This window comes from Myodes glareolus, chromosome 4 (genome assembly GCF_982192425.1).
Source record: "Myodes glareolus chromosome 4, mMyoGla1.1, whole genome shotgun sequence".
Lineage (NCBI taxonomy): Eukaryota > Metazoa > Chordata > Mammalia > Rodentia > Cricetidae > Myodes > Myodes glareolus.
The window spans coordinates 106,926,418-106,935,607 of NC_142029.1; the positions used below are offsets into that span (position 1 = coordinate 106,926,418).

Genomic DNA, 9,190 nt, shown 5'->3' on the forward strand with positions numbered 1-9,190 from the left:
TCTCCTTAGTGTTGGTCGTAAAACCCTGTATCACCATGCCCAGCCCAGAAGCCTTTTTATCCCTTGAGACAGTGTTTCTCTGTGGAACAGCTGTATGGAAACTAGCCCTGCAAACCATGCTGGCCTCAAATTCACAAAGATCCACCTGCTTTTGCTTCCCAATTGCTAGGATTAAAGGCATGCACCACCAGCGCCCAGAAACACAGGGGATCCAGAATGCTTTTTCCCCAGAATTCTAGGACTCATTAAGTACACCAGGCTGAATTGCAAATCAAAAATCTGCCTTCCTCAGCCTCCGCAGTGCTTGAATCAATGCATAGCTACCACACCCATTCCAGGAAATAATTTTAAGGGAATGTGAGTAAACTCCTGAAAGCCCCTCCCAGCTCTGTGACTAAGCAATCACAGTGAGACTTGCTTTGCCTTTCAATGTTATCAACAGACATCATCAGAGTACTTAACATTTGGCAGGTACTTTCATCAGCACCTGATTCTTCCCAGCATTTCACTATCAACTGAAGGCTCCTGGAAGGAGTCTGCAGTCTCTCAGGGAGCGTGTGCCAATCACCAATGATATCTTTCAGGACAATGATACAGGTAAGATACATGCATATATTGATTTCTGTAATAGCTCATTATAAAATTTATAAGGCAGGTGAGGTGGCTGCCTGATGACCTAATTTGGTCATTTATTTGTGTGAATCTGGAAGTAGTTTGCTGTGCCAATGGTTTCAAGGGTAACTTCCCAGTTTCTCTTCTTTCTGGTTCCATGTCCTTCAGGTTTATTCGATTTTATATTCCTTTAAAACTGGAATTCATTTTATTTGCTAGCCAGAAAATCCTATGGACTGTGTGGGTGTGTAAGTTAGTTTAGGTGCCTTTCCAGTCAACATTGATGTAATGACAGTGCACCTGTATATTCAGAACTCTGATGCTTTCAAGTGGTTGTGAAAGGAGCCCTGGCCTAGTCGTATCCTCTGGCATGTCTGTAACCCCAGTCCTCAGGAACTCTAAAGGGTCTGAGAAGTTGTTTCCATGCTTTTCTGCTGCTGGGTATTTATTTATTTATTTTTGGCTTATGTGGGAGGGGAAGCGGAAGCCAAAGCCTTGTCCTATGGGCTCCATGCTCTCAGTACTATATCGTAAATATGAGTGTGAGGGCCCGTGTCTGTCATGCCAGCAGCACTCAGAAACTGAAAGTACAAGGATCAGGAGATTATCTTCAGCAACTCAGCAAGTGCGAACCATCATGGTAGGAAATAGACCCTCTACAAGAAATCAGTAAAATGACATTTTTATTTTTTCTGTCCTAAGTTCACAACAAATCAGTATGACAATATTATTCCTGGAAATGAAATCCAAGAGGGATATATATTAAAAAAAAAAAAAACTATTCCATGGCTGTTTTAATTTTTTCTGACTCGGTATTTAGTCTGAGAAGTGGGGGTTGGGGGTGTGGAGAGGTGGGGTGGAGAAAAAGAGCTGCAAGCAAGCAAGCAAGCAAGCAAGCAGTGGCCATGGTGAAATATGCCTTTGAAAGGAGACTCACATGGCAGGAAACTGCCTGCCATTGCCGCCTTCAAACAACCTACCTACTTTAACAAGGGAAGTATGTGGCTCAATGCATGAGGTTATCTGTTAAGGTTTCTGTTGCCCAAATTGTCTCAACCTGGGAGAGCTTCCCTTATTACCTGTTTCAAACTTGTTAGTACTGAGCAAGTCTGAACTGCATTTGCCTAAGGGATTCGCTACAGAGAATCCCAGGCACTGGCATCAGTTGACAATATAGACTATTTGTACTGAACAAGTAGGTAGGTAACTGCCACATTATTTCATTAGGTGGAAAGGAACACACATAGCAGCAGCCTTTTTAAGGTCCAAGTACTACTGCTGAAAAGGGAAAAAAAAAGAAATACCACCCTTAATGCTGGAATGCAGGGCCTTAGCAATAAACAATTCAGGCCCCTTGCTGTAAGGGAGGGAAAGGGGGCCTTTTGTCCTGTGACAGGATGTGAGTCAGGACATCTACAGCCGGCCATCGGCCATCGGGTCTCCAGCTAGGAAGGCAGGAAGAGATAAGGAAAACAGGAAGCACAACCCCCTCCTTGGCATCCAGGTGGGTCTCCAGCTAGGACAGGAAGCCCCTGGACAACCCCCTCCTTGGTATTTAGGTGAAAGGTCAAGAATGTGCCACTCAGCTTAGCCTTATTTGAATTGACCAATGGAATGAATCCCCCTAACCATGCTTTTTTGCTTCTGTACCTGCGCTTTTGCTCTCCTATAAGAACCCCTCACCCCCAACCTGGGGGCGCGCAAGTCTTCCGAGAGACCTTGTCGCCCCAGGTACCTGTGTATTCTAATAAACCTCTTGCTGTTTGCATCCGTAGTGTGGTTTCGTTTGATTCGTGGGTACGGGGCCTCTCTCGAAAGGAAGACATCCCTCGGGGGTCTTTCACTGCAAAGTTACATCTAATGACTAAGAACAAAAGTGTCACATCACTCGCAATTCCCCTGCCTTTCCAAGTGAATATCACAAAATATTCCTCCAAGGTGGACAAACGAACAGAGATGGCCAGAACAAGGAATATATTGACAGAATAGCCAATATCTTCAAATTTGGGGCACACACAAAGATTTCTTATTACAGAGCTTCCACGATTCATGTAACAACTTCTGGGTGTTGGTGAGGTTTTGTGAATTGTTATGACACGTGAATTCTGTGAATTGTTTTATTTTGTATTTATGTATTTATTCATCCATCCATCCATTTATCGGTCAGTCTGTCTATCTATCTATCTATCTATCTATCTATCTATCTATCTATCTATCTATTTAATTATTTATTCTGTATATATGTCTGCAGGCCAGAAGAGGGCACCAGATCACACTCAGAACCTCTGGACATGCTCTTAACCTCTGAGCCATCTCTCCAGCCCCAATTACTTACTTTTTCAAGAAATCTACTTGTTTGCTTATCTATTTATTTATTTCCCCTTCTGACCATCCCACATGCGTGACATATACAGATGGGGCCTGGAGACAAGGGGGCTAGTGAGGTGAGAGGAAGGTGCTCACTGGTCATCCAGTGGTCAATAAGGCTTTGAATAGCTATTAATTCATTGGAATACGAGTAAAACTGTTCCAATAGAAAACAATTGCTTTCTTTTCTGTTTGCCCAGAGATCTGACTGACTGCAACTTGGAAAGAAGATGACCCTGCTGGACAGAGTCCTCCTGCTTTGGGTGGGTGACCCGAAGAAGTTGTAAGTACAAGTTCTGAGAATGAATTCATCGAATGGCTACCAGCAGCATTTTATTGAGAAGAGATTCCACATTTTATGCTGTTTAGTTACCTAGATTACTTAATTTAGTTACTTAGTTACTTAAGAGGGGCCTGTGAACTGGGGTAGGGTGTGGCTTCTCAGGTCGGGTCAGGTCAGGGAGGGGCTGAGGAGTGAGTGTAGCCACAGCTTTGGCCTTGACAATAGGCGCCAGTCAGATGTTAATGTCAGAACCTGAGAGTTTCTCAAAAGAGAATGAATGGAGACCCTTGCTTTTCTAAAAAATGCCTGACCTTGGGAAAAGGACTTGTGGAAAGCAGCACTTGAAACTGTGGTTTCATATCTTACCAGAAAACTCCCTCCCAAAAGGGAAAGTCATGATATTTTTCTCAAGGTTATCCTACCATTCTGGTCATTCTGTACTGACTAACTCTTCCACTGTAAATAAATAAATAAAGTATGAACAAACAAGTAATAAAAAGTTCACTGTTGTTGATTGACTTTTGATTTCATAATGAAACTCTCTCTCTCTCTCTCTCTCTCTCTCACACACACACACACACACGCACACACATACACCACACACACACACACACACACACACACACACACAACCAAACAATCTATATATTAAAAGGAAGCACAGCACCTTTACTCAGGGGGCAGAGTGAACTCTGTGAACTCTGAAAGTCATGTTTTCCAGGCAGGGCTATGTAGAGAGATGCTCCATGTTGGGCTGGACAGATAGTTTAGTGGTTAAACACTGACCGCTCTTCCAGAGGACCTGGGTTCAATTCCCAGTATCCACACCCATATGGCAGCTCACAGCTCTGTAATCCCAGTTTCAGGGGCATGAGAGACATGGCCAAAACACAAATGTACATAATTTTGTTCTTAAAAAATATAATGCTGGGGTGACCACAGCCCCCAGTCCAGGCAGAGATGGCTAGAGCGGTGCAGGTTCCCTGTGGCAAGCGGCAGAGGGCTCATCCCAGATAGGCTGGTACCAGCCATGCGGCTGGGAGAGCCAGGTGGGTGGGTGACCAGGTACGGTGCATAAAAGGCTTACAGGACATAATAAATAGACCTAAGGCTAAACATAAAGGTAAACATTTACTACTTAAAGAAGAGACAGACAGAGAGACATGGAGACAGACATAGAGGAGACACATGTGCACATACCAAGAGAGGGGGACAGAAGGAAGGGGGTTAAGATGGCAATGGAGAGGTCAGAAGTGGCTGGGAGTGGGTGTGGCTTGCCCTTAAAGGGACCAAACCAAAAGAATAACACATAAGATAAAAATAAATAATTTTTTAAATAAAGAGAGAGAGAGAATATACGAACAAACCGAGAAACAAGGAAAGACAGTGCTGGCTAGCTGGTGGACTTTTAGTTCCCTGACAGCAATAAACACATTATGGAGGAATGACAAAATTGTTAGACTATGTGGGTGTGATGAGAGATTGTGAGTGTGTGTCCTGTCAGAACAAAGTTAGTCCCATAGTTGATGAAAATTACCCCAAAACTTCAGCAGACTACATCCCAAGTTTGCAAATATGTGATCAACTTGTGACAGGTTGGTCTGGAGATGCTAAGAACTGGGGTTTACCCAGGGGAGCCCTCAATACAAGAGCAGACACTCACTCCCATGAAGAGTGAGGGATGGATTATTCCTGCACTCAAGTTTAAGGAAAGATGAAGGGCTTTCCTTAAACTCACAGATATGAAAACCACTCACAGATATGAAATTCACTCACAGAAATTGCAGTCTCAGCCGGGCTGTGGTGTGTGGTGGTGGGTGCATGCCTTTAATCCCAGCACTCAGGGAGGCAGAGGCAGACAGATCTCTGTGAGTTCAAGGATGGCATGATTTACAGAGTGAGTTTTAGGACAGCCCAAGATACACAGAGAAACCCTTTCTTGAAAAACAAAACAAAACAACAAAAAAAAAAAGAAAAGAAAGGAAAAAGAAAAAAGAAGAAGAAAAAAGAAAAAATCTGCAGTCTCTTCCCACTCTCTTATCCATTGGCTGTAAAGAACTCTCAGGCTGAACTGGAGACCAGGGTGTCATTTATAACTGGAAAGCCAGAAACCGTAGGTTGATGCTTCAACCCTGCTAATGGCTGTGATATAAAGTATGCTAAAATTAGGCTTTGGCAGAGCATTACTCCCCTTTTTCTATTATTACTGCTACACAACAAAAAGGACTCAGGGGTGGGGGGTTGCAGTGCTGGTATTGAAATCTCACTGACTCTGTCCAAACTCAGCGTGAATGAAGAGCATTTCCATCACAAAGGCTACATCCTTGTAAATTCCTGACTTTGTCAAATCAACTATCATAAATCTTTGATGTGGGTTGGCCCTTTAGGAATGCAGGGAAACAAGACAGGTCTATTGCATCTTAGAAACCACCCCCCTCCATTTCCTGAGCCCTTGACCTAGAAGGCTCAAGGCCATCACATGCAGAAATCTCTCTAGTCCCTGCTAGTGGTGAACTCACTTTGTCTTCCCCAGGACCACTTATTTCTCCATGTTTCCCTGTGAGATCTGGGACCAGTTTTCTTCTTCCTCACTCTGGCCTCTCCACGATCTCCATTCTCTCTGGCAAATAGACTCATCAGTCTAGACAACATGTCTAGAAGCGAGGAGTCTTATGGGAACAGAAAGAGTGTGTCTTGAGGGTAGTTGACGTTTCTAGGACACAAGTGACATCACAAAATTCTGAGAGCTCTCCAGGATATGGTAGAATTTCCAGAGAAGGGACTGCTGATTTCATGAGTCATGGGCCTTTACCTCCTTGCAAATATTTCTCCCTGAACTGACCGATCAGAAGCTGAGGTTTCCTTTCTAGGACTATCTCCTGTGACACAGAGGAAGTCATTCAGTATCTCCTCTTTCCAAAACCAGAAATTTCTCTCTGCTTCATTAAAATTTTTTCACTACTTCCTTCACCCATGGGGAGTTAGTTGAACACTCACTTTTCTCATGAATGGACCTTCCTCTCCTGAATGGATATTCATACTCAGTAATATGAGAAATTAGGCCAGGATGATATGGAGGATGCGGGTTGAGTCCTCTGAAGTGAACAAGCAGTGAGGGAAGGCTAAGCTTAAGGGAATTTGACTCTGAATGGCAAGAGATGAATAGCTGCCCCTCAGCCCCAGATCAGCTGCTGCAAGTGCACAGATGCAGCTGCCAGGCTGAGGCACCAATTGGGCTCTCTGCATCCTTCTGCATCATCAGAGCTGTGTGGAGGGGCCATGTTCAGAGGGAAAGGGCATTTTATAGAACAGCACATGTTTTTTTTTTCCTTATTTTTGGGACAGGGTTGTTCTGTAGTTTTTGGTGCCTGTCCTGGAACTAGCTCTTGTAGACCAGGCTGACCTCAAACTCACAGAGACCAGCCTGTCTCTGCCTCCTGAGTGGAGTGCTGGGATTAAAGGCATGAGCCACCACTGCCCAGCCATTTTTTTAAAACTCAGACAAAACTTCACCCAAAATATCCTACAGGGTTCGAAGTCATTAAATTAGTTAGTCTAATGCTTGTGGAGACTGTGTTGGGCTGAGATAGAGTATAAGGTTGGTGGTGAGTTATTTTTGAGAAGACTGCATGCTAGCTTCTCATTAAGTCTCATTATAAAGCTGTCAACTTTAAAATGAAATCCTTAAAATGCTTTCTCTATTGTTAGGAACACACAGTGCATCATTCCTTGCATTTGCTATATGTAAAAGCACAGCAGCTCTGATGCCCCTGTCACTCTGGGGATGCAGCTCTTCTGAATTAACTTTCTCCAGTCTACTTCCTTATGATGCAGTCTCATTTTTAATCAACTGCTGATTGGAGCAGACTATTCCAATTTTTAAAACACATTCTAAAACCTTAAAACCATGACTATTATATTCCTGTTTTTTTCTACAGTGGTGATTTTACTTAAATCTTACTTAAATTTTAACTTTAATTTTAATTTAATTATTTTAATTTAATTTAAATTAAATCTTACTTAAATTTTACTTAACGGGTGAAAATTCTTGTTATTTTAGTATAAGAATGAGTCTATAAAAACTGTGGTATTTGTGCACATGTTCTGAGGAGGACAGAAGAGAGTAACGGATCCCCTGGAGCTAGAGTCACAGGCAGCTGTGATCTACCTGAGGTAGCTAGTTGCTAGGGAGTGAAGGAAGGAACAAGAACCCTTATCTACTGAGGTATGTCTGTCTCCCTTAGGGCCCAGCAAAGGGTCTTAGGTCAGAACATACATCCCTTTCTTGAGTTAAAGCTTTAGCTGTTGTTTGTCTGAGAGATCCAGGTTCTGTGGGCAGCTGAGCCTTTTTTCTTCCTAGGCCGGGGTAGCTCATACCTGCTTCCAAGAGTATTGCTTATTCCATGTAGCCTGTGGTGGGAAAACTCCTTTCAAAAATGGGAGGAACTGGGATGACTTCTCTTTGGTCTTCATTGTAAACAGTAGCAGCATTTAGATTCATCCTTTTGCTTTCAAAGCAAGAGGATTTATTGGATGTATCTCTGGGGGTCAGAGAAGCAGGATTTCAGGCAAGAGAACCAAGAAACAAATCATACACCAAAGCCAAATCATACTCCAGAGATGAGATGACGCCACTGACACTAGCATGTTTGCTAATTGATTTAGGATGTTTCAGTCCTCTGTATAGTAAGTAGTGCCATCCCTAGGCATGTAAGCTTGGGCCATAGAGGAAAGCTGGCTGAGCAGAACAGTAAGCAACATGCCACCCTCTCTCTGTGGTTTCAAACTCTGCCTGGGGATTTTGCATTGGTTTTCCTTGATAATGGATTCTCAGACCCTAATCCAAGTAGGTGGGAGAAACAACCTACCCACCTACTTTAAGGGAAGTATGTGGCTCAAATGTGTGAGATTATCTGTTAAGGTTTCTGGTGCCCAAATGAGTCTTCAGTTTACTCAAGAGTCCCAAACTTTTAATCACCACCAGCTCCTCCATACTGACTCCCATCATGCCAACATTATTGCATAGAATTGGAGTCTGGTCATCAGAAAACACTGGCCTATGCCAGTAGAAGGACCCAAATTGGGTTTTATTGAATCTGTAGTCGCCTCATACAACAACTAAAAAGTTAAGTTTATAAATCATAGCCCCACACAGATGATCTAAGCACATCAGTTCTAACAGTGTCTTGTTCCAGGAACTCTATATAGTCACAGTCTACAGAGTATTTTTTTTATTTTTTATTGAGATTTACTGAGTTCTACATCTTTCTCTGTTCCCCTCCCTGCCTCTCCCCTCCTTCAACACTGCCCCAAGGTCCCCATGCTCCCAATTTACTCAGGAGAGCTTGTCTTTTTCTACATTCTACTTCCCATGTAGATTATATGCATATAAGTCTCACTTAGTATTTACATTGTTGTCTAAGTTCTCTGGGGTTGTGGTTTGTAGGCTGGTTTTCTTTGCTTTATGTTTAAAAACCACCTATGAGTGAGTACATGTGATAATTGTCTTTCTGGGTCTGCCTGGGTTACCTCACTCAAAATAATGTTTTCTAGCTTCATCCATTTTTCTGCAAAATTCAAGATGTTGTTATTTTTTTCTGTTGTGTAGTACTCCATTGTGTAAATATACCACATTTTTCTTATCCATTCTTGGATCGAGGGGTATTTGGATTGTTTCCAGGTCCTGGTTATGACAAACAAGGCTGCTGTGAACAAAGTTGAACACATGTCCTTGTGTCACAATTGAGCATCCTTTGGACATATACCCAAAAGTGGTATTTCTGGATCTTGAGGAAGGTTGTTTCCTAATTTTCTGAGAAATCACCACACTGACATCCAAAGGGGCTATAGCAGCTTGCATTCCCACCAGCAATGCAGAAGTATTCCCTTTCTACCCCAACCTCTCCAAGCATAAGTTGTCATCAGTGT

At 42.9% G+C, this 9,190-nt stretch overlaps 1 long non-coding RNA gene across 1 annotated transcript; it reads left to right on the forward strand.

The window, feature by feature from the left end:
* Positions 1 to 419: 419 nt before the first annotated feature.
* On the forward strand, positions 420 to 3,776 carry LOC146894743 (uncharacterized). Its single transcript, XR_015001580.2, has 2 exons — positions 420 to 597; positions 3,180 to 3,776. It is a non-coding gene; the product is annotated as an uncharacterized LOC146894743 (long non-coding RNA).
* Positions 3,777 to 9,190: the final 5,414 nt, after the last annotated feature.